General features: G+C 39.3%; 1 protein-coding gene across 8 annotated transcripts in view; it reads left to right on the top strand.

Moving 5' to 3' along the window:
* The window catches only part of LOC119863952 (teneurin-2-like), a 664488-nt gene that overhangs the window by 278079 nt on the left and 359520 nt on the right, over window positions 1-26889 (top strand). The window contains exon 9 of one of the 8 annotated variants that reach the window (XR_005358245.1): window positions 6572-7738. The exons of 6 other annotated variants lie outside the window; for them this stretch is intronic. The gene's annotated coding sequence lies outside the window, so the exon portion shown is untranslated. Of the gene's footprint in view, window positions 1-6571; window positions 7739-15780; window positions 15965-26889 lie in introns of those variants that run through there. One more of the 8 variants, XM_038534818.1, reaches the window with a different exon arrangement.

Below are 26889 nucleotides of genomic sequence, written 5' to 3'. Positions count from 1 at the left end.
GAGGAAGTTAAAAAAAAAAAAAACAAACTCTATAGAGTAGGAGACATATTTGCAAATCAAACATCTAGTGACTTGGATCCAGAATGTATAAAAAACTTTTAAAATTCAATATAAGTAAAAACAGTTCCATTAAAGAATGGGCAAAGGATCACAACAGACATTTCTTTAAAGAACATGGACAAATGGCCAGTAAATATATTAAAGATACTCAATATCAGTAGTCCCTTGGGAAATGCAAATCAAAACCATGATAAATTACCACTTCATACCTTCTATCATGGATATATTTAAAAAGACAAATAGTAACAAATGTTGATGAGGATGTTAAGAAATTAGAAATCCAATATATTGCTGGTGGGAATGTAATTTGGGGTACTCACTTTAGAAAACAGTTTGCCAGTACCTCAAAAAGCTAAACATGGAGTTATCATGTGACCCAAGTTATCCTATAGTTAAGATAAATGAAAACATACATCTACACCAAACTTGTATGTAAATATACAAAACTGGTGGATTCATGTTCATCACAGCATTATTTATAATAGCCAAATGTATAGACAAACCAAATATCCATCAACTGATGGATATATAAGTAAATGTATAAATAAATGGTATATCCATTCAGTGGAATATTATTCAGCAATAAAACATGAAATATTGATTCCATGCTAATACAGAGATGAAACTGGAAAATATTATGGTAAGTGAAAAAAAAAAAAAAAAGCCAGTCACAAAAGACCACACATATTCTATGATTCCAGATAGATTCACCAAACATGTAATAATGAAGGATAACTAGACATAAAGCCTCTGTGTTTTCTTCAGTTTTGTCAATAACAAGTCAGTTTTTCAATACCCATAAGATACCATGAATAATAATTTATAGTGTTACCAAAGGTGAAAAAAAAATCATTCCCACTTATGAATGAAAGAAGTTTTTTTTCACTGAAGGGGAGAGGTCAGTGACTTGGGGTAAAACACCAATATTACTGGATGTTATGTGAAAAATAATTTGTATGAAGGTAAAAAGGTTGCTAGGTTCATTTCTTTAAGCACAACTATGGATTGAACCCCTACAATGTGTCAAGTGCCACTTGAGGCCAAGGGTCTTTAGTGGTGAATAAGCTTCTGTGAGAACAGATGCTAAACAAGTAAACAAATTAATAAAGTGCTTGCAGATGGTGATAACTGCTATGAAGAAAATCAAAGGGGATAATGGATGGCGAGTGAGGACTAAATGAGGGAAAAGGTCTGCAAAATCCAAGGGAAGAGAGCTTCAGGCATGTGCAAAAGCAAAAGGTGAGCAGAGAAAGAGAGTAAGTTTGACGTCTGCAGGAGCAGAAGAGAGTCTGTGCAGCTGCCCTATGGTGACTCCCATGGAATGAAAGGAGGGAGGACAAATGCGCAAGGCTAGATCATTCTGGGTCTAGCATGACCACCTAGGAATCTGGAATTTATTCCGAGTACAATTGCCAGTCATTAGAGGGTTTGATGTTGGAGGGTGGGACAGTGCCAGGATCAGAAAGCGTTTTTAAAATTATACTGACTGTGTAGGAAGAAAGTGGAGACAGGTGGCCAGGTAGTGGCTCTTGGGACAGAGGCCACTGGTATGGGGTGGACTAGGGTGGCAGCCACAGAGATAATGAAAATGGCTCAGATAGGAGCTACTTAAGACATTTCTTTTTCTGCTTGGTTTTCTTCTTGTGGGATGTGAGAATATTGAACATTGTGTTTAGAGTTTAGGAGTGAATTTCTGACTGATTATCTGGCCTTGCCAAAATGAAAGGCGCACAATGGCATCTGACTATGTTTCTGGGCAGCTCCAGCCACCTCTACCTCAATAGTTAGGGTGTAATCAATAAACATAACAGAGGCTATTCATTCCACCAGGATGAATTCCAACAAAAGGGCTCTATTCACACTGGTAATAGACAGACTTTACTTGTTCCATCACATTATGTATTATGTCTTGCGTCTTCAGTCACCTACCTTCTTTACTGCTCAATGATGATGAAATGCTCTGTTGGCATAAGAATGACTATAAAGCTGAGATGTTTACACTTCTAGTGGCCAAGTCACTGTTCTTCCAACTGAGAGTGAAACACAGATCATTACAACAGGACAGATACTTCGCACATGTTAAAGATTTTGAAATTTGGTGCTTGGTGAGGTTTGGATTGGGTTTTAAAACTATTCTCCGAAGAATATTTTCAATTGAACCTTTTAATTTATGTTAATAAGTCTAGTGAATTTTAGTGGGCACATGCCACTGACAATGTTTCAAAAAAGGTGAGGGTTTTTTTTTTTTTTTTTTTGGTCCTTTTGTCCAGTCTCTTCTATTGTGTAGAGACCATCTTTTCTTTTCTTAGATCTGAATTCAGCAGCATAGATACTTACAAGCAATAAAAAGTTAACATTCATTAACTTGAACTTTTTAGTAGAAGGCTGGTGCTGTGGGTTTATTTTAGAGCAATTACATATGATTTATTCTCCATCATTTATTGACTTATTCAACCAGCAAATGATTATTGACTGCTTACTGCTATGTTATACAATGTGAGGCAAAGAAGGCTAATTAATAATCATGGCTAGCTTTTGTTGAGTAGATACTGTGAGCCAGCACTCAGTCCGTGCTTCATATGTTTTATCTCACTTATTAAAAATACCTGACAATACAGCTGCTCTTATTATTATGGAGAAGACAAGTGAGACAGAGAGAGCTTAAAAAATAAGCCCAAGATGGTATGTAATAGATCTGGAAATTGAGCTCAAGGACTGTTTCAACAGCCCTTGCTTAGGAGGTAAGATATTCAGGCTGCCAAAGGATGGCAAACATTCTGTCCTCAAGAAGTTTGCATGTTAGTAAGGGAAATAGGACATTTATACGGAATAGTTCACGGTTAATTCAAATACAGAAGCAAGTACAAAGAGTTATAGGTATGGAAAGAAAAAAAAAGTCCCTTCTACAAAAAAGCAGTGGTGTTCACCTTTGGCTGTAGGTTGTAATCACCTGAGGTTTTGAAGAAAAAAAAAAAAAATCCTGTTGCCTTGGCCCCAACCCCAGAGGTCCTCACTTAATTGACATGGCAGCTGAATTTTTAAAAGTTCCCTGGCTATTCTAATTTGAAAATCCTGGACCAGAGAGGCTAGGACAAATGTTAGGAAGGGGAGGGGTTCAGAGTTGATTCGTTAAGAATAAGTAACTATTTTAAAAGTCAGAAATGTCAGGGGTATAAATGGGAGTAGATGAATATGTTTATTTGTTTGTTTGTTTTTGAATATGTTTGATATGGAGTACATCCTTGTTGTGCAAAATGTGGTCCTGGGACCAGCAGCATTGGCACCACCTTGAAGTTTGCTAGAAATAAGGAATCTTAAGCTTTCCTAGACTCCATGAATCAGAATATGCATCCCCAAGTGATTTGTATGTACATTACAGTTTGAGAAGCACTGGCACAGAAAAAAGGGAGAGGGGGACCATAGAGCATATTTGGTGATTAGTAAATAGTACCAATGGTCAATGGGTGAAATAGAGAGCTTAGCACATTTGTTGGGAAGGTGTAACAAAGTAGAGGCCAAATTACCAGGTGTCTTGATTGTCACAATAAGCAGTTAAAACTTGTTCTGGAGATGGTCAGAAGTTGAAAAACTTCCAAAAAAACGTGATGTATGCAGGGGTGGTTTAGGATAATAATCGGGTGATGATTTGCCAGACAAGTTAGGAAGAGGGAGAAATGTGGAGGTACTCAGAGAGGCCTCCGTATGAATTCTCAATTCACAAATACAGAGTGAAACTCAGACCAGGGTGCAATTCAGTAGGCAAGTTCTTATCTTCAAAACACATTGTTTTACTTTGAGGAATTCTTATCTCCTTCAGCAGCCTGACTTTGGAGCTACATTATGTATTTGAATAGAGATATAGACTACATCTTACTCTGAGTGGCAACCAGTGTGTGTAGGGCATCTTTGTTATTTCTTTCATAATATACTCCCCACCCCCATAGTAGAAGACTATAGAGGAAAAGGAACAGAATTCTAATGGTACAAGAAAGACATGTATGTTTGTCCAGCAGCAGTATGATGACTGTTGTACCATCAATTTTCTATTTGATCATGAAACAGTGCTTATTGTGTTTGATAAACTATTCTGATTTAGAAGGGTTACTAAGGATTCTTGTGAAATTATCTTTAGATATTATGCCAGCTGAAAACACTTAATCCTGAATCTATATTGAGTGTAATTTTTTTATTTGATGATTATGAGATTCTTTAGGATCAGTAGCAACTATATTCCTAAAGATCATCATTAAAAGGGGCAGTAATCATTTTTTACATATAAATGAGCAAATTTATAGAAATTTTTGGTTTTCCAAATGCTGGGCACATGCGATGACATTATACTCTTTTAATCTTAGAGAAAACTTTTCATTATGTAGTATCTAATATGTTGCTTTGCATGTAGTAGGTTCGTTTGTTAAAGGAACAAATGCAGACTTGACATGAAAAGGTACTGTATTATGAATAGAGTTTTTAAAAATCAATTTTATAAAGATATAATTAATGTAAAATAAATTGTATACTTGTAAAGTGTATAAATAGATTTTAAAATGAAAATAACTGGAGAAACTGAATAATCAAATGCAATGCAAGTATCTTTGAAGTTATCTGTTAATAATAAATATAAGAGTATATTACTGAAGTTATCATATGGTGTTAACTCTTCATGTAGTCATATTTTTAAATTCAAGCTTGCAGGTAGAAATTTCCAATATGTTTGTTACCTGTCTTAAAACTTGATACTGCAATTTGCATACACTGCCACTAGATGGTGGTGTTTGCTTTAGGCGTGATCACATGATCTTGGCCACTGTTCACTTGACCGAGGTCAAGTGTAGGGATGTTCAAACAATGAATACCTGAGTCTTTTTTGTCGTTTGTGGAAAAGAGACTAACTAATGGATTGCTTTATTGTTCGCAGGCATTCCCAGTATAAATAAAAATATAATCTGGGCCTAAATAAACCCTGAAATAACTCAACATCCTAGTGAGGTATTATAGCTGTAAGATAATTAGTATGATATCAGAAATTACATTGTAATCTCATAGAATTACATAGAATCGTTAAGTTTAAGAGGTGGTACAGAAGCACTAAAAGACATGCTGAATTCTTCCTGGTGGAGTGCAGGAATAATTTAGAATGATGTTTTTCTCTTATGCAAAGGTTTAAAGCTAAGTAGTTCACCCAAATACAGAGAGGAAAGAGAATACTGAAAGGGCAGGAAACAAGACATGCCATGGTTTATTTTTAAAAAGATAGTCTTTGTGACCAAACTTTGGGGTCCATGATTGAGAAGTGGAGGAAGATAGTACTTGATAGTAGATTAAAAAAAGATGGTCAAGGGCAAGGTATGCCTTTGCTGTTTGGTTTAAACCCATTTTTCATATAATAGGGAGCAACTGAAGGTTTTTAAGAAAGAGATGGCATGATAAAATTTATAAGATAAAGATATTTTTAAGAAGTAAATTCATAGATACAGTTTGTCTTATCAGGAAGAAACACATCTCTTAAGGATGTCCTTGTGAGGAAATATTCTCCACAAGAATTTTCCAGCAATCTCCTACTTCTGTGGTTTTTTTCTCCCCCTTGTTAGGTTAGCAAATCAGTTTGCTCTGCAGTCTTACCATTTGCCTTAATATTCAGGGAAGGGGGTGACAAAGATTTCTTGTTAGAGCCACTCTCCTATTTCTTCCTCACTACCTTCTCTCTAGCTGAAATGTGAATTGGAATATGTTATTGGCTTTCTTCCCCTCTTCTCTTGTTTCTTTCCAATGACCGATGGCTGTGCCCTGGGCTGTTAGAGCTCTCTATAAAGGTTTGCAGCCCATTTGATATGAGGTTGGGGTAGGAATGGGATAATTACATTTCCTAATCTAAATCCTTTAATGGCTACTTTGTTTATTACTTGTCCTTACCTTGACTGTTTGGTCTTTTTCATAAAATGGAAGTGAGGGCAGTGCGCCCTATGTCCGATCTGTTCTAAGAATAGGTGGTCTGCTCCTATGGGGTGTTAAATGCTGCCTAAGTCTGGGTACCCTGGGATAAAGGCTACTTCTCTGTTTTCCATAGAAACTGCTTTTTGGAACTGGCTCCTGTCTCCACTTGGCTTGCCAGAAGACCAAAGGCTCACTGATAATACTAATCCTCTCTGACAATTAGTTGGCAACCTTTCCTATTAGAATATCTTTGAAGTGTTCCTGGTTTCGAGTGGGGGGTGGAATTTGGACTGGCAGGAAAGGACATGGGCCTTTTAATCTCAGAAATACTCTTCTAGCTCCCTTATTTCTTAAACATCATTGCACTGTGGAAGACATTCTGCCCCTCTAAGTCACTGTAGCATAATCACGTGGAACATCCAAGTGCCTTTGGAAGCAAGCTCGCAGTGGAGGTTGTCTCCTTACCAGAGAAATACAGTCAGGGAAAATGCAGTGAGGACTGCGCTCTTGTTATAGGTCCCCTCCTCACAGGTTTCTGGGCAAAGCACTAACCTGCCCTTAACCTGTTACTTTTCAGAGCATGTTTGTTGATGGCTGTGAACCGTTCAAAGGCTTCGGGGAAGGAAAAGAAAGAAAAATAGAAAGCTGAATTCCAACCCGTTCACTACCTCCTATTTGAGCTGGCGCAGTGTACACTGTGCCTCTCAGAACATGGAGCGTGTGAGGGGACCGCAGCAGCGAAGGTTCCTGAGGCCTCTTGAAAGCACGTACGAATGAGAACAGCTTCTGAACCTTTTTGCTGCTCCTTAGCAGAATTGCACACTGCAAGAAAGATCTTTCTTGATATTGCTGCCATCCCTCTATTCCTTTGTCCCTCCTCCCGACCCCATCACGAACAGCTTATTTTAAGCACCGTCTTTTCTGCTGGAGAGGGCTGACTCTGAAACCACCTCCAAACCACTACCAGTACTTAGGAAGTGATCCATGTCCTCTCCATGGGTTAGTTCATTGGCTGCTCAGAGCACCTCCGATTAAGGGTTGGTCACCATTTCTTTGAGGAAAAACTGAGGCTTAAGGAAGTCCCATAACTTGCCTGAAATTACTGAGCCAGTGCTCAGAGAGGGTCAGATGGGCTCTTCATTTCTCCCTCGTCACTGTGACTTTGGCATCCTTGTATCTCCCAGCTGCAAAGAGTTCTTTTTTTTTTTTTTTTTAATACCAACATTAATGAGATCCCTGCAGCAAAGAAGACAATAAATTGTGCATACTGGGTTCCAGTCCCTGTACCAGACACCTGTTCTCAGAATAAGCTTGTTCATTTCAGAGACTACGCATTTTGTTTATCTCATTGACATTTTAATTATGGCAGGAGACGCAGCTGAATTTCAGCAGTAGACACAGTGAGTTTCAATGGTATTACCTTGCTCCTCCCACCATTTTTGGCAATCTGGAACCTGCTACTTGAGAATTTTTTGGCATGGCTTTCAACATGTATGTACCATGGATATGTTACTTTGAGAGAGAGAGGAAGAAGAGGAGAAAAGAAAGGAGAAAGATAATATTTTTATTATTATTACAATCATTCTTATTATTACTGCAGCACCTACTATATTCTGACCATTGTTAGTTGCTTTCCTTGTATAGTCACAAATAATGCTCGCAGCGAATCTAAGAGATTTTTTTTTTTTGCCTCCATTTTATAAATGTAATGATTGAGGTTCAGAGATGTTAAATAATAAGGACCAAGGTCACACAGCTAGTCAGGGGCTGAGATGATCTAACGGTATCATCTGAAGCCTTTGCTATTTCATTCTATCAAGAAGCTTTTAAAGAAATAATATGACAGTTGCTTTTAGCCAAAGGGAAATGGGAGGTTCATGACCCAGGACTTCATTCTCACAATGGTGCCATGCCATTTGATGGTAATGAGGATTTTAGGGGCCTGGGTCTCTGGTGATCTTGTGAGTATTAAATATAGATCTTCACTTTGGAAATGAAGCTAAATCACCCTTGCTATGTGAATTGGTTTAACCAATAGGACGTGTTGGCTCATTTACTTTCTAGGTATTAATCTATTACCAGGTCATCAGACATACAACCATAAGATTTAGCTGGAATTTCTCCCTCTTACTTCCTCTCGTTTTCCTTTTCTTGCTCTCTTCCCCCTTTCCTTGCTCCCAGCATCATGGCCAAGTGTTGGGTGTGCCACTTACAAGCTGTTTAATGACCCTGGCTGGTAGCTTATCCTTTCTAGACCTTGGTCTCTTTATAAAATGTTTATAATAATAGTTCCTCAAACAGTTGTTTGGAGGAGAGAATGAGTTAACGTGTACAAAGTAATTTAACAATATCTAGAATATAGTAGGCCCCTAATAAAAGGTGAAACAAATAGTTGTCAATATAGACCTGGTGCAAGCTGCTTGGAGTTCTTTGCTAGGAAGCAAATAGAATCTCTCTGGTAGAAGACGTCACTAATTTTCATCAAGATGCTCTTGTCTTGTATGATCATATTTCACATAAAATTCTAAAATTTGTTTTCAGGGTCTTTGTTTCTTATTCCTTGCACACTGGCATCCCATCCCTCTTTTCTCTGAGGATATTCCTCACCATATCTGTGTGAGGGCATGGGGGCTTGTGAACAACCTGGGAGAAAAACAAGCCTGGTAACGTGGAAGACTGAGGTTCATTGGAAAAATAAATAACAATTATGTAGCCCTCACCAAATGCTTTTCATCCTGAAAGTGCTTTGAAAACATTAACTAATTAATTAATCAAAAAATTTCTACCAATCAGCGAAAATGCTCCTTACAATGTTTTAAGCCTCTTAAAAGGTATTATTTATTCAATGATGTTTTCTCTTTAGTCTTAAAAGAATCATCAGTTTCTTTCTTTTCTTTCTTTATTTAGAAACATTTTAGGAGATTTTGTGGAATCTCTGCACACCTCTCTCACTCTGTGCATCCCAGCAAGCATGAGTACGTGAACATACACATGCAGACACAAAATGTTCTTTTACGATGATGCCCTTTGACATTAAATGCATTAAAATATTATATAAGATTCTTTAATCTATTGTGCTTACCAGCTTTTTATTGACCTGCGGGCAAAGTCAAGACTACAATTCCTGTTGAGTGTCGAGTATCAGTGTCACCTGTTATATCCATCTACTTTCCTGTCTCTCTTCCTGACCTGGGAGCCCCCCTAAAAGCTACAACTTTATTGCCATATCCTCAGAGCCTAGCTACTCTTAGGACCTCCCCAACATTAGCCCTATTCTCTAGCCTACAAAATGTAACTTAATCTTTTTGTGACATAGCAGGAGAGCAGTAATAATAATCTTATGTTCATTAATTCAACAGATATTGAGCATCCGACGTTCATTTATTTATATATTCCTATAGCATAAACTTTTTCAGTGCAAGTCTTTGTGCAAATCATGGTGATGGATTTGAAGATGATCTAGACAGGGTTATTGCATTCAAGGCGCTTGTTGTCCAGCAGGAAAAAGAAGGCAAGAACATAAATAACTTTAATAGAAAGAGGACGTGAAGTACACCTGCAATGAGATTCCTATAGAGATAGGGGAGAGGATTTCTGACTAGGGTATTCAGGGAGGAATTTGGGGAGGAGTTGGCACCTGATTGGGTTACTGACAGAGGAATTGGCTGGTGGAAATGATGAAGGAGGAGGTACTGCCCCAGACAGAGAGAAAAAAAGTTGGGAAACCATGGGTGAAGGATAAATATAATTGTATGGGAATCACTGATTTTGGACTAGAGCCAAGGTCAGGGAGAAGGTTAGAGAGCATAATCTAGGATATGAGGATTGGCTATATTTGGAAAATTCATGGCATATACAGTACTCTCTTGTGTTCATATCAGCAAGAGCCATCATTGGTCAATCTTGGCACTCAGAATCATGGAGATCCTGTGGATGTGGCCTCCAGATCCCTCTTGAGGACCTTTGTCCAGGCAGTTGCTACTAATCAAATGCATCAAAGTGCATTTGTTCAGGAGAGGAAAAACACATACCACTTCTGAACCACAACATGGAAAGCCTGAAAACTCTAGGCTTTATTTTTCTGGCATCAGGTAGTAATCAAGAATAGATTCAGACGTGAAATCATTAATAACATGTGCTGGTCTGCAGATTGTTACCCAGAGATACTTAGAAGGTCTGCTGGAGTTCGGTATTTGGAGACTTATATGTATATTAAATTAAGCCTTTCAAATATTTTATGTAAAATTTACATTTCATGTCCTTTTTTATTCTTTGGTTATTTTCTAATAAAAGCAATTGGCCTGCCATTTGCTAATTCTGTATGGGTTTGTAAATTCAGACCTATTAGAATACTACATAAAACTAAGGTACATAGGCTCTGAGCAACTCTATGAGGGGTTTTCAGAATTGAAATTCAGATGCCATTATGTGTTTGTGAGCTGCTCAGACATCATCTCTTCTTATCTGATTTCTGGAAAGATGAATGGTTACCATACATGGTACAATCTCTACCCTTAGGTTAGAACCAAGACTGTCATTCCTTATCCTTCTCTATACAAGGTCCTATGCAAAAATGCACATGCCGGCCCACGTGTGAATTACTCGACACTAGATTAATTCAGTGGGTTGAGATCACATTCTGAAGGGTCTTTCCTGGTTTCTTGTAAAGGCATAAAATCATAGCTTCTACTCAATCTCCAAAAGGATGTTGACAGATATTGGAAACAAACATGGCAAACTACAGTGATTTTCAAAAGCTCAGTTAGTCTCTACTTCTAAATTTCCCATCTTTAGGAAACTACAATCTCCCAGAACATACCCCGTAAAGGGTTCTAGGAAATCGAAGAACATATCTATCGAGAGAGAACGATCTGGGGAATGACTGACCACTATGTTGCAAGGCTACTTCAAAACAGAGAGAATAAGGCTTCTTTATCAAATGAGACTCTGAATCCTTAGCTCCAATGACACTCATTTGGATTAGTCCCTCACATAAACCCCACATGCATCAGTCTTCCAATTTGTAAAATAAGCTAAATAATGTTCCTTTAGAAAGGCTATCTTAAATGCACCTAGTTTTCTAGGAGGATGGCAATATTACTACACATGGAGTGTTGAGCACACCAAGTACAAATAAGCCACCACCCTCACCTCACCCCTTCCCACATCCAGCTCCACATGCAAAGGAATGTCAGAAGTTCAGGGCAGCAGAATGTAGAGTTCGCCACACAGGTTTGGGCATCAGATAGACCTGGACTTGCACCCGAGCTTTATTACTCCCTGCTTGTACGATTTTGCCATAAGTAGTTGGTTCTTTCAGACCTTCAGTTTCTTCATCTATAAAATGGGAATCATGACTTTACATCCCTCAGACAGTCGCTATGGGCAATAACAGTGGCAACCTCTATGAAAGCATTTACCATTTGAATTATTAGGGGTCTCCTCAAAAAGCTTTAAAGTTCATGTCCTGGGGGCTGTAGCGAAACATCTACCAACATTCCAAATTTTCAGCACAATGTTCCTTGAAGGTTGCCCTTCATGACTTTCCTAATGGGTTATTCTCAGCACGAGTTAAAGATTCTAATGCTCTCATGAGAAAAATCAACCTAATGTATAGGTAGGATGGGTTATCAAGAATTCTAGAGAGCTTTCTCCCTTCTGAAACATTCTCTAGGGAAAAATTTATTCCTAGGGTGAAGGAAAGAGGGGGTAAATATTTAACAACCTCTTAGCCATCCCTAGCCCATTTTATTAATCAGATTTCAGTGTAGGGCAAGTTGATAGCCAAACAAATAGAGGAGACAAATCCATAGTCAGGGGCTGGCTATAGTTATAGCTGGCTCATATGTCCATAGGTGCCAGGTATGTAAACAGATGGATACAATTTGTGGATGTTTTTTTGTATGCATCTACAGATAGTACAGAACAGGGAGATGAATACTAGAGACAGGGGAGAAAAATGCATGCAATTGAGCTGTTTTTTTCATATCTAAGCATCTCATTCTTCTAGACTACTAAGAATTCCTACAGGCTGGGAATTTCTGCAAAGAGCTACCCACCTATATCCCATTTTGTGGTAATATTCCAAAATGGAAGGTAGTTAACAAAAGCTTCCTATTTGTAATCAAAGCCTCCCCTTGTCATCGAGCATGCCCAGTAGTCTGCAAATAGAAGTATACAAAATGCAGTTTTTACTTTCCTGTGGTTCGTAAGCGTTGCTGCTGCTAAAAATTAGCAGGGAGGCCGTGAGGCGTTGGGTTCAAGATAAGGCCTGAAAAGACATGGGAACAGGGACCTGAACAAAGGTGGAACCCAGAGGAATGGTCACAGGTGGGAAGGGTGGTGCCATGAGATTTGCTTGGTTCACTGCAGCACTTCCTTTCTGAGTGAAGACCCCTTGCTCCCCCCAGCCAGAAACCTCTGAAAATCTTGGATATTCTTTTCTGCCACTCAGGTCATTCTGTACCACAATTTTGCAGTGAGGGAGGCCTGGGTTCAAAATCTAGCTCTGCATTATGACATTGGCTGTGACCTTGATCAAGTAACTTTCAGTCTCTGAATCCCAGATTCCTTATAAGAATTGATAAGAGAGAACAAGCACAGCAATGACTCTCCCTCTTTATAGACCCAGATAAATCCTCAGGCATGGTTAAGCTGTGAATCCCACAGTGACCATCTCAATCTTCATTTCCCCTGAAATTCTAAAGTCGGACCTAGGCTAAAATCCCAGCTCTGTGACTTCCTAGCTGTGAGATACTTGGCAAATTGCTAGTATGTATGTGTGTGGAAGAGAGAGGGAGTTTACTGTCAGCCAGGTACCACTGAATAAAATGTAAAATAAAAAATAGACATATCACTTCCCCCCATGGAATTTACAGTCCAGTGGATTTGTTTCTGTTGGGGAGCCTCAGTTTTCTTATCTGTAAAATGGGGAATAACAACACTTGGCCAGAATAACTGTTGGTAAAGCTAAAATGAGAAAAGCCCGAGCAAGGTGCCTGACATATGATAGGTGCTCAATCACAGATTACTAAATCCTATTGCATGCCTTTTCTGTTTTTACAATATTGAAGTGTCTCTATCTTCTTTCATGCCGTCCCCAGCAATCTGTCTGCTTTATTTCCCATGAGCTGCTTTCTTATAGTCTCATTGGCTCCTGGATAATACTGGGCAGTCAGTGGAGCCTGTAGGCTAGTCAAGTGGATTTCAGTGCCACACAGACCTGTGCCAGAGCCCTTCTCTGCCACTTATCCAGAGGTGTGACCTTGGGCAAGCTACTTAACCTTTGTCTGCCTCATTTCACTCGTCTGTTAAATGGAAAGAAGAACAGTTCCTACCCTAAGAATCATTATTGCTATTCCAAGAATTGTGTGTGTGTGAAAGAAGGAGATGGATAAAGAGTAACAAGTACCAGACACTAGGAGATTAATGGGAAATTAAAACAGATAAATTCCTGTCCAATCTAGAGGGCTGTGTGCTTTGAGGAGACAAACACTATTGAAATCCCAGCACAACTGGCAAATTAGAACCTACAACATCTTTTAAAAAGAAGAGTTACACGATGCTATGAAAACAAACAGTAAGGGGGATTTGACTCAACCAGAGAGATCACAGATGGCTTCCTTGAAGAAGTGGCCCTAGAGAGCTGAAGGATGAGTGGGAGTTTGGTAGGTGAATACGGGAAGAAGATCTCTTCCTAGTGAAGCTCTCCCTCAGCATCATTAGCATATGATCATCATCTTCGTGCCAAACTGTACAGAGTACTGGCATGTGTCTTTGTCATCTTCGGTCACCTCTAAGACAGGGACTTGGAGGAAGTAAATGCTTAGTAAACATAAATATTTGTTGAATGAGTGAATGTCAGTAGGAAATCAATATGTATTTGTTGAGTGAAATAAAAAGTAACTGCTACACCCTCATCTCATGGCTTTATCTAGAATGCAGTTAAAGAAGACACATAATTTAGTAAAAACAACATGCACGTAGGAGTCAAACAAACTACTCCCCCCTCATTCAGACCCCATCACCTTGGGGAAGTAACAGGACATCTCTGTTTCTGTCTCCTCATGTGTAAAATGAGAATAAGCGTAGCCTCTTTACAGGGTGATTTTTAAAGATTCTACTGTTAAGTATGCAACACCTAATAAAAAGGTGACCCAGGGTACATAGCCAAGAGATGAGTATTATATTACTAGTGTTGGACAATGGCAAATTGAGGGCATGCAGGTTTTCAAAGATTTGTTGGTTGCTGGAGACAGGACCGGTACAGCTGGAAGGCCGGAGGGTGTTAGCACCCAAACATCCGGCAGACCTTTCTCTTGTTGGAAATGCCTGGAGTTCATCAGTGCGCTGCCTTCTGTCTCTAGGGTCTGAGTCAGAGTGCCAGGTTTGGATTCCCTGATCCACTGGCTAAATTTTACCACTGAACAGTTGGTAAAATATAGTGGGGCCTCGGTTTCCTTCTTGGGTTGCTCTATGGTGTTTGGAATAAATAAACAAACAACCGCAGGTATTTCGCGGGCATCACGTAGCACAGAGCCTGCACAGGATAAGGAGCCAGCATGTGCTAGCTCTTGCCATAACCACTGCCAGGCCCTCTGGATTTTCTCTCAACTATCCTGCAACTGAATGCTCCTTCCTTTCCTGGGCTGGGTATTACTTCCTTTCTTTGGAATTCCCTTTAGGAAAGGAGGAGAGGCAACTCCTCTGTCAGGTCTGGACGCCTCGCTTCCCAGCACCACGCCCTCTCGGGCAGGTTCAGGGCCACTGAGCAGTCCAGGTGAGGCAGGTTAGCCGGGAATAAAGGCTCTGGAACCTCTGCTTCATCTCTGGAAGCCACCAACTGGGCTCTGCCCCTTTCAGCGTTCCTAGCCCTGGAAGGCGTGTTCTGGGTTCCAGCCGAGCTCTGGGCATGCTCGCCAGTCAAGACAAGCTTGGGTCGTCCGCAGGACGCGCGGGCTTGCTCTCGTCCCCTGTGTGCAGGGACACGGGTGCAGCTGCGGTGCGTCAGGTTTCGCAGAGCTGAATCCTGGGTGCGTGCAGGCAGGGAACCGAGCCACTCCCGGCCAACCCCAGCGCGGAACTGAACTCTGCACCGCCGGGGCTTTGCGCACGCAGTGTCTGGTCTCGGAAACGCCCGGTTGGGGTTCTCTCTGCAGACAAAGGGGTGCACGTGCCCCTAACGCCCCTACCCGGCGGGCGGGAGCCCCTCCCCGGCCCTGCGCTCCGCAGCCCCGGCAGCGACGGCCCCGGCGCCACCACCCAGCCCCGGCGGCCGCGGCCTGGGCGCGCGCTCGGGGCCCGGGGATTGGCTCGCACTCCCCACCCGGGGCCGCGCCGGCTGGCTGGCGGGCGGTGAGCGGCGCTCCGTGTGTGTGTCCGTGTGTGCTGGGGCGGGCGGGGGGCGCGGTGCGCGCGCGCGTGTGTGCATGTGTGTGTGCGCGTGTGTCTGTGCGGCGCGCGGGCGGGCGCGTGTGTGCGCGCGAGGACTCGCGTGCAGGAGCCACTGGTGTGCGTGCGTGTGTTATGGGTTTGATTCCAGAGCAGGTTGCACATTGGTCCTGGGTGGCTCGCAGGCTCAGGTCGTGCTTGGGCGTCCTCCTCCTCCTAATCGTTTCCGAAGTAGCAGCACCGGCAGCAGCACCGGCGGCGGCGGCAGCAGCGGCAGCAGCAGCAGCAGCAGCCGAGGCGGCGGCGGCGGCGGCAGCAGCTCAGCTGCACAGCGGGCAGGACTGTGCAGGAGCGAGCACCGTTTGGGGAGTCCGGGGGGCGGGTAAGAGGGAGGAGGGGGAAAGCCTGTCTTGGTCTGTGGGATTATTTTCCCCCTTCTTTCCCTCTTTCTTGAGGGTGTGTGTTGCCCCCTCGAAGTGAAGGAATTTTGCTCCAAAGCGAGCTGGGACCGAAGACTCTAGGCTAAGTTATCTCTCTATGTAGATGGTGTCAGGGAGCGAAGCTACTGACCGAGCCGCTGGTAAATGTTTTTCACTTCTTACTCTTTAATGCTAAAGGCTTTTTCCCCCCTTTTCTTTCTTTCTTGTTTCCTTTCTGTTGCTTCTCATTCTGCAATCGCTCCTGAATCAGCTGCAGTTCTCTTTCCCTCTCTCCTTGCGTTTGTGCAGTTTGCAACTTGTTTCGTGGTTTTCTATGTATTTTTTTTTTTCCTCCTTCATCCTCAGATGAATGCTGGAACATTTAAAATCGGCACTTCGGGAGGTCATCATTAGTTGCATGAGTTTCAAGGGGGAGGGGAAAGATTGGTAGAGCAGACTGTTATTTCTCTGCAGAAGGACTGCCGGTTTCTCTCTAATGTTCATCGCAATTATAGGGTTTTGTTTTTGTTTTTGTTTTTGTTTTTTTTTTTAGGATGCATTTTAACGTTGCATTGATGTTTAAGGTTATCCTTCTCCAGGATTACAATGCATTTTGACTCAGTTTTGACAGCATGACAGATGCCAGTGATTCCAGAACTGCTGTATGGTACATGCTGGCTAAAATATTCACAATTGGGGGGCAGAATCATTTGCATTCCAAAAGAGAATTTCTTAAAAATGCTGTTTTGCATCACATTGGTGCAGATTTGCAGGAGGCAGTATAATCGACAACACTACTTAATGTTGCTTGCAAAGATAATAAACATATAAGTGGTTTAGTGCATCACATTTTGTCCTGTTCTCCAGTGATTGAGCTATTGCTAAATTTACTTAATAATAAATTTAGGGCTATGGAGAAGAGAGATTGCTGGTATTGTTTTTATTCAAAACTGTGAGATGTGTACAGCAATTGCTAATGCCAAACCAGCCCTCTCTTAGATCTTACTTGAAGTGGCATCTTGTCAACTGGGGAGGGGATGGGCAGTTTCTGCCATACACATGGAATAAAATTATTTAAAATAGCCAGCATAATACATGCAAATTGAACTCTTAACTCTTTTCTTAAAAATAGAACTGACTCTGTAACTCTTGCTTCCAGGATCTGTTTTAAATATTATTTAAAAATTAATACACAACAGTTCTTTAATGTATTCATATCATTTAAGTTCCTTGGAACGTTCTTAGCAGTTACCATGTTTCATTTGTTTTGCTCTCCCCCCCCCCCCCCACTAAGTTTCCAGTTCCAGTTCAGTAGAAAAACTGAAGGGTCAATAAGTAAAGGCAAATCAGCAGTTTAAAAAGAAATCAGTTTGGAGTTGTAAAATTTCTGCTAAGCCATGGGAAAAATGAGCTACAGTAATGGCAGCATAAATGTAGCGAGGGAAGTCTGGGATAGAGCAGGTTGTATTTTCAATTTGTGTATTATTATCTTGACGAGCTCTGAACTCTAGACTCAGATGAGGATATCCAGCTCAGGGATACACTGAGGCACATAGATTTTAGAGAAGGAAAGTATTGTTATTTAAGGAAGCCTGTTTCTGCTTTGTGGTTGCCACATCATGGAACAGCAGGTTACCTATGTACAAAGGGTATATTTGGGATGATACTGTAAAACTTTGTTTTAATGTAAACTTACCTGGTGTTGGAGGAACAGCACAGAACAGTGCATGCAGCCCGTTCAGCACTGAAGAGGAAAACAAACTAAATTACCTCAACTAGTCAGACCCTCCTTTTTGTAGAGGAAAGCCTACTCCAAGATACCATGCAGTTCACCTGTTCTGGGTTGCCTGTGTTGACAAAAGCTTTTCTTGAAATTGTGGACAGGATTCCTGAGATCTAAAGCTGCTTTCTCCTTTTGTAGTTTGCTGATGGTAATAAGGCATTTTATTTAGAATGAAGGCTCAGCTTACCCATAGGTCCCTTTAGATGGCAAAATTGCTATTTTAAAATATTTTCGTGGACCCGTGCTTGCATTTTCCGTTTTGATCAAGTTTTGGGGGGAAAAATCTCAACTTCCATTAATTAGGATCACAGCTATTTTTGAATGAAGTATTTGTTTGTCTGGATACTAAAGAAAAACGAATACATATAGCAAGCTACGATCTTGAGAACCTAGATCTTCTAAAGCATCATGATTTTCTCATTCTAGGACCAAAACCATAAAGCAATATACCCCATGCTGAGCAGCTGTATTATTTCTCTGGCATATTCTACACACATGGACACAAACAACTAACTGACCAGGCGAAGGACTCGTTTTATGCGGCCTATGGGGCAAGATTTCTAATTGTTATGTAATATATTCAGAGCATGAATTTACTTTATGAAACATCACAATTAGCTTCAATTTCAGCATCTTCATTAGATGTGAAGACCAAGAGTACATTGATTTAAAGAACATACTCTTTCCTGCTGAGGTTGGTTTTTACCCACCCACCCCTCTTTCTACTTCTAGTTTCCTGGCAACTTCTGAAAAGCTCCCAGAATTTATGTTAAAATATTAACCATATCTACATTTTGGGTGTATTGCCTGGTTAGATGAGTATTCAAGCAGTGGGATTTGTAATTACTCTTAGATGGTTCTGTGTAGTATGTAGTCTTTGTGGCCGGTTGGTGGTTTTCTTATTTCTTATTGTTATTATTAAGTTTTCCATTGAATCTTAACTAAGCTCAATTTAATTATCTGTGCCTGGTGTTGATCTCAGGTTATGTATCAAAGCAATTCCATATTTTTGCTATGCTGTTGATAAATGAGTTAGTTTACTTTCAGTTGGTGTTCGTGTTGAATTTCAGCAGTTCCAAAAGCATGGCATCCAACATCATGGGGAGACGGTAACTTATTTGGGGGGAGAAGTCTATATAGAAAGAGACTATTGGCTCATGGAACTTGACAGTCACATTTGCCTGTATTATTAGGGTTCCTATTTTCATTTTGATAGGAGTGGAGGTTTCTCTGCATGTATGAGGTGTTTATTACACTAGAGCTACTGAATGTTTCTTAAAAGTAATTCCTATATTTTTCATTGTGTAATTGAAAGGAACTTTGAACTACTTGTGTGTTTTTAAGGAAAACCTATATTGGCAAGCTTTTCCTTTGTTTTCTATTCTGTGTAGACTAATTGTGAGAAGTGATTTCTGGTGAAATATGGTCAAGGTCATTGGCAAGGGCCTTTTTATCCCTCCCCACTTAACTCAAACTTCAAATGAAAAGTCAGATTTAAAGAGGCAAAACTTAACCTCAAGCTACTACCTCAAAGGGGGCTATGTGAAAAGTATATCTTTTTTCTCTCATTACTTTGTGTAAAGCAAAAGTTTTATTCCTTGAATTACTGCTTCTTAGTAGAACTGATACACTCAGAGTCAGAAACCATCCATTCTGCCCTCACAGTGCAATACAACAGATTCACAACCTTCAGAGGAAATTGCAAGAATATATTTTTTTTGCAGGGGGCTAGGGGGTAGGTGGGTGTCTTTTGACATGTTCTGAATGGAAAGGGACATAGCAATATTTCATAAAATGTGATATAGTGTCTAATTAGATAATACCTCATTTAAAATTTGTGAAACCAACAGAAATTTTATAAATCTTGTGTGGTGAGGGCAAATAGTAGCTTTGTCAAAGTATTTCTTTGTACTGCTGGTTTCTATTTTGCTTTATAAACGGAACGTTCACATTGCTGAAGACTTTGTTCTATTATTAATTTGGGTTATTTTCTCTACCTTAGCAAGGATAAAGCACTACTTAACATAATGATTTTAGCTGTGTTAAGAATATCTGGCTCTTATTTCTGAAAGATTTCGTAAAGTTGAAGAGGTATAAAATCTTTTCTCTAAAATTCATATTGCTTACTGTCCCAGTTGACTTAATATATTGGATACTACAATGTGATTTTGAACTTGGAATATTGACGTTTTTTTTGTGTGAATTCCTAATGACAAAAAAATGAAGCACCTTGAAAAATGGTTTGCAAATAAAGTAGCTTCATTTTTGCTGAAAGACTTTAATTGGCCCCCTTTCCTAAGTGTAGAATTATGAGCCTTTCAGACAAAAAGAATTATCAGAGGAAAAAGTACAGTTATGTGCCTTACGGCAGCAGTGTGAGTAAAAAGAGAGCAGGTGTTTCAACTCTTTTCATGTAAGTTTAGTGAATAGAAATAGAGACTAAATAATACAGTTGATATGTTAAAATAAAATCTGTATTCCCCGGTAAAGATCCCCCGTCTCTTGCCCCGGACAATATGAATTGATCTTTGATGGAAAAATTGCCTGAGGTCCTCATCTCATCACTATCCTGTGGCTCCCAGCAGAAGGTTGGGGATGGGTGCTATCGATACCGTATCTGTCTAGGGAAAGCCATGAGTGTGTGGTTTGGAAGGACGGAGATGGTTTCTTTAAAAGTTTTGACTTCTCGGGCCTTGGCTGCAATTCTTTTGGAGGAGGCTTTGCTCTCTTGCTATTTATTTAGATCACCGGATGAAGATTCCCCAGTGCTACTCCTTTTACTATAATATAGTTCTGTCACAGGTTATTGTGAATACAAATATAATGTCAGATTTCTCATTAGGCTGTTCTTATTATTGTATTGGTTGGTGATTTCTGAAATGTGATGAAGTCTATAAAAGTTTGGAACTCAGCTTTCCAGAAGACAGTCTACTTAATTGTTCTGATGACTAAATTATTAAGGTATATAGGCTCAAGCCTGTTGAAAAAATATTAGAAATTTTGTGTGATCCATATCTGTTAATATGGCATAGGTAAAGTACTTATTTTGAAGATATATAAAAGAGATTAGGGACCCTATAAATTAAAGGACTTTATTTATGAATTTGATTCAAAAGAATAAGTCATTTCTTTTATTTAGGTTCCCCCAGTCTTCAATTTAGGAGGCAAAGGCTAACATTGGAGATTGTAATTCATATGATGAAGCTCAAACTGATACTAACAATAACATACTGATTTAAAATCTTTAGAGAGGACAAATCTCCAGAGGATTCTTTTGGAAAAAGCCTATATTTAAATGTCATTTTTATTATTGCTTAGGATTTAACTGATACTCAATGTTTTGACATTTCTCCTACTTTAATTACAGGAATAAGGGTCTATGTGTAGAAAAGAAATAGATCATTAAGTAGAAATGATTTTGGCAAAGATTAAAAAAAATCTCATAATGTAAAATAACCATTTCATGAAATTGTGTAAGCCACTTGCTACATTTGTAACATGTTTTTTAAAAAGCGCCACTTCAAAATTTTGAATGTTAGAAATAGTCATGTTTCTCGATTGTTTCTAAGAATGAAACTGAACTATTAGAGAAGATGGCTATGTCCATGCATGTGGCTAGTTCAAACAGTAAATATCTACATAGCTAAAATCATAGTTATTATTAGAGAACTCATTGCAGCAGACTTTGAGATCTTAGCTGTGATAATGTTTCTAAACCATTTCAAATGTAAGAGTATATGGTTATGTACAACACATTTCAGTAGATATTACTTAGAACATACGCAAATTAAAGCTGAAGGAAAATATATTTTAATCTTTCAGTCTCTCTCTCTCTCTCTCTCTTTTTTTTCCAATACCATTTTTGGATTCCCAAGCCAGGCCAGGTACTGTGCTCAGCTAAGAGCTAAATCTTATGGTAAGAGTAATTTGATATCAACAGGATGTCTAAGAAAATAAATAGGAATTGGGGGGGGCGGTTATTCTTTTAAACGGCAGGACAAAAGTTTGCTCTTTGTGTTACTCAAGAGTATATTCGAAAGGTGATTTAATTTGATTTTGCCTTAGGATTTGTTCAGGCAATAATTGTATACAAATATCTGCTCATTCTCCAACCTTCTAGTATGGCCAGCTCATTTTTACTCATATAGTCTGGTGTGATAAGGCCCCTGGAATTAGAGACTCAGGTTAAAGTTTGGCACTATCTGCATGGATTTGATGGAAGCACGGGGAAGGACAGTGTGAATGGTGGGAAGAGAATGCAGACCAGAGGGAAATATATTTTGTAGGTGGCTACTCTTTCCTTATGGTAATAATCATGCTGCCAGTTTTATTTTTAGCCTCACCTAACTTCTTGAGAAGACACAAACTGCTTCTCTGTATTTTAACCCCAGGAATAATAATGTAATTATTACAAAAACATTTCACAGTGGTTAGGGCTCTGCAATTTGTGTGACCCAGCATCTAATTTTTCTCCTCTCTAATCCTGTTTATATATCCCCACACATAATCAGACTCAGTCAGATGAAACCAATTACTAAGGGGAAAAAAATCAAATTTATTTATTATATTTATTGGATGTGTCTGTTGCTTAATTATCCATTGGCGAATTTACATGTGGCCACAGAGAGGGCTGTGGATGAGTGTGGAAAAATGATCAATCATCACTTCTCACAGTCCAGAGGAGGCTGCCAAGAAAACAAGAAAAAAACAAACACCAAGAGCATAAAAGCCTATCTTTTCTCATTGATATCAATGTGGGGAAGTAAAAGCTGAAAAGTAAGCATTACCCCCAAAATGTGTTTGGTCTGACATAGGAAAATCTGGAAACTGTTGGTAGTTACTACGTTCAGACTGTTTCCTAACAACTTGATAATAATGTTGGGAAGAAAAGTAAGGAGTTCTGTCATACTTTGAAACAAATAATGATTTGGCTGTTCAAAAATGAGTGTTGGAAAACTGGCTTGAATGTTTCTACAAGGCAGATGAGCAACCCCACCCTTTGGCAGTGTCCCGGACTATGGTACTCTGGGAAGTATGGTGGGGCGGGAGCAGGTAAGGTGACAGTCCCGGTGGTTGGCTTGGCACAGTTATTGACCAGTACGTGTAACTCTCATGAGCACATGCTGAGACAGTACTCCTAAAGCAATGAATTAAAATAGGTTTTGTGGTTGGCCTTTGATGGTAAAGATATATATGAACGTTTATTTTGATCTCATGTGTTTTTGTTTAAAAAAATTCCGTACCTCAACCCAAAATGCTTTTATTTTTTTTAACCCCCCCCACCCCCTTAAGTTTAAGGGGACTGATCTTCACAGTTTATTTCTTATTTTTTCCCCACCTGCTCTCATCATACATTTTTGGAAGTTTATCATTGCGGAAGTAGCTTTTCAAAACAGGTAGCAACTGAAATAGCCATCATTTCAAGTAAATGTGGCAAGGCTAAATTATTAACTGAAACACCATCTTATTTCTGTAATTCTTCAGTTCCAAAGACCACTAAATTTTTAGAAATCTGTCCTGTTCCACACCCCCAACATAGAACATGTATATGAACCTCAGGGAGGAAAATAAACCACTTTTGAACTTCAAGCATTTGGAGATTGCCTGCAAGGAGACACTGAATGAAATGTGTTTTAGGAATTGCAGTATGCCATTAATGTGTCATTTAAAGAAGACAATGGGTAAATTATGATTTATTGCTAATTACCATTTATTTGAGGATGCTTCTGTTGAAGAAGCTATTTAAGTATTGTAGATTATGCTTTTGTTATCCTTGGCTGCAGAGAAATTAAAATGGGAACATGAATATCGAGAATTCAGAGGGAGAGGTAGTTTTATACCTGTTGACTTAGCAAGAAAGCATTAGAGATGCGCTAAATTTTGTATTTATTCTAACCTATGTTTTAAAAGTTATTCTGTAATAGATTTATTACAGAATAGAAGTTACTCTCAGCTGGATTCACTGCAGAAGCCAAACAGTAGCTAGATAGAGAGCCTGAACTTCCACTTCCTGCAACAGTGATTTTTCACTAAGCTATTCCCTAAGGCCACTCTAGGTATATGAGGGGCAGCACTTCTTTTTATATGATTTGTGTATGTTCCCATAGATTGTGAAAGTCTATTCCTGGGCAATTTTCAAGTTAAAATTGTGTTACGGCTACCCTGAAGGTTGTCATTTCTTGATTTTTCTCTTGTCAGTCAATTCATAAGTGTTTATTAATTCCCCATGGGGTATACACAGAGTCGTACACAGTTTGGGTATTGTGTATGTGTATGATTGATCTCTAGTCTAGAAGTTTACAAACTATAGGCTAAAAGTGCCATGATGTGTATGTGCATGTGTGCGCGCGTGTGCATATAAAATATTTTAATTACAGAAGTTAGTTGTTTTCTTGGTTTTTCTTTTGTTTGTTTTCTTTTGTTTTGTTTTGTTTTGAATTGTGTTGCCCTGGAACTCCAAATGTATTTACTCTGAGGAAATCATAGCTGCAGGCGAGGTCAAGGATATGTTTTTGGCTTGCTTTTCTTTCTTTCTTTCTTTCTTTCTTTCTTTCTTTCTTTCTTTCTTTCTCTTTTCTGGAGGGAGGGGGAGGTTTCTTTCTTTCTTTTTTTCTTTATTTATGTCTGGATTATGGTCTTCCTTAAGGAATTACCTTCATTTCCTTTTCCTTTTCTTTCTTTTCTTTCTCTTTCTTTCTTTCTTTCTTTCTTTCTTTCTTTCTTTCTTTCTCTCTTTCTTTCTCCTCTTTTTTAATTCAGATGTCTAATAACAGATGTGTTCAAATAAAAAGTGAAGCCAGAAGGTGCATATTAAACCGTGGATCTTTGCCATGAAGAATCAGATCATGGTTAACATTTAGGTTTGAGAGTAAGGACAAATTCTGATGGTAGTCATTTTTAGGATGTGCCTGTTACCTGTGTAAATCCAATCAGTGAATGGATGAACGACTCCATGCCCCACAGCTGTCAATTTATATTTTTCATGACCAATGAATCAATTTATGATTTACCTTTCTTTTATTAGGGATTTCTTAAAAATGATAGGAACTGGGAAGGAAAGAAAATTTTCAAGTGTTCCTAAAATGCCATGGATGAAAAATGTTCTCCAAAGGAATATTTTTCCCTGTTGAACTTAAAAATATATGGTGAATATGTAGGTTCAGGGAGTTAATTTTCAAAACTTATTCACTCTCTTAAATTCATCTTTTATCAATCATTTGTGGGAAGGGTAATATTCTTGAAAAGTACCAGATGAATAGCTCTGAAAGTAGATGGAATAGGAGGAATGCACAGAGGTACTGACCCTTTCAACAGCCCCAGGTAATAGCTTCCTGGACTTCAGGCAGTCAGCTCTGACTTTTGATATCACTGGTCAGGCTCTTGATTAATGCTCATTTTTACTGTGAGTTTCAAGATGTGCATATCTCATTTCCAGCAAATCATAGATAAACCATCAAAATTTCTTTTCCATCTTCTGTTCCTTGTTGATCTGAATCAGAAAAGCAATGGTTGAGAAAAATAGGAAGAGTCTTCATTGATGGTGTTCCTCATTTAAACTTTGATTCTTGGCTCTTTTCCTGTTTGGTACATGAAATTCCAAGGATTTATGAGATTGTTTACCATTTGGTGCCGGGGTCCTCCTGGATGGGAAGTTTCCTAGTGTTTGTAAAAATGGAATGTTCTTTACAACTCACAATATTGCAGGAGTTCTTAATTTTATTTTCCAACAGTTTTTAAAATTATCCAATGCAGAATAAAAGCATAATTTGAATTACTACTTTTGGTTGTGGGATCGGGTTATGTTCTTGCTTGTAATCTACATAGACTAATTCTGGCTAATGTAAACAGTAAAGGCATATGTTAGGAAGACATTGGGAATTACTAAATCACCGGGAAAAGATGTGGAACCGGGCACTTCTGCTTCTGCCACTGCATCCTGGGTACTCGGCTCCCTGATTTGAGGCTCTGCCACTGCCATTAGTATCAACCAGCACTGGCTGCCCTGGATATGTGGCTATTTGTACCAGGTCTGGAAGGAGCCCCCATCCTTTCTTCTTGCTCTCATTTCAAAGTTCTGGGCTGGTGCATCCATTTGATTGGCTGCGTCCTGATAAAGCATCACATAGCCATAAAACTAGGAAGTCTGGGAAATCCATAGTCTGGTCTCTAATGAAACAAAAAGACTTTGACTTCCAGTAACATGTAAATGGTGGAATTCCCTCAAAGTAGAAAACAGGAGGAGGAGCTGTCAACAAAACAGATAAGTGAAAAGCCTCCAGCAAATATTTACCATTATCCCATGAATGATCTTAGAGTCCTAAGGGAGGGGTAACAGTTGCCTCAGTGTATAAACTTAAAAGGCTGGTAGCCGTGAGAACTTTTTTCTTGCTCAAAATCAAATAGAGGGCATTTTTGGCTATCAAGATATTTTAAACATAACGCTTTAGATTTTAGCACACACCAATTTCAAATATTACAAGGAGTTTATTTTGTTATCACCAAGTACCGTATTAAAAAGTTAGCCATTTGAATTCCATTCATGCTGAAGTTAAAGATAATTTACCTAAAAATGAGCTGAAGTTTGCCTATGTATAAATATGTAAAGTTGATAAATGGTCTGAGGAAAAGGTAAATGGGATTTGTTTAAAATACATATGGAGAACATCTGGATGTCTGCGCAATCGCCTGTAAGCAAATTAATAGGAATTCTGGATAATAAATCAGACCGACTTTCTACTTCTAAATTGTTAATAATTGTGGTACTTGAGAGAAATAAAACAGCAACCCCCTCTCCCAATAATTTAGACTCTCTGAGGTTTATTCTTTTTTTTTTGAGTTTTTTTTTTTTTTAAGATTTTATTTATTTATTCATGAGAGACACAGAGAGAGAGGCAGAGACAGAGGCAGAGAGAGAAGCAGGCTCTGCAGGGAGCCCGATGTGGGCCTCGGTCCTGGGACTCTAGGATCATGCCCTGGGCTGAAGGCAGATGCTCAACTGCTGAGCCACCCAGGCATCCCTCTCTGAGGTTTAAACAGTCTTCCTCACAAAAATTATGAGTAAACCTAGAGAGGTGTATCACCCATGCAAGTAATCCGCATCTCTAGTACAACTGTTGCATCTAAAGGCTAGTCTTTTATTCTTCAATTCCAAATTAATATATTTATCCTCCCATCACTGTCTCCCAAGGATTTTGAGAATTAATTAGAAACAAAATCACTTTCAGTCCTTGGATGTTACATTCTGTGCTGAAAAAATATGAGATACTCAAATGTTATTAATAATGACAAAGGTTCATCCAATAA

The sequence above is a fragment of the Canis lupus genome, chromosome 4 (assembly GCF_011100685.1).
Source record: "Canis lupus familiaris isolate Mischka breed German Shepherd chromosome 4, alternate assembly UU_Cfam_GSD_1.0, whole genome shotgun sequence".
Lineage (NCBI taxonomy): Eukaryota > Metazoa > Chordata > Mammalia > Carnivora > Canidae > Canis > Canis lupus.
The sequence above is the reverse complement of the archived record's forward strand: the minus strand, read 5'-3'. Positions and strand labels throughout refer to the sequence as shown.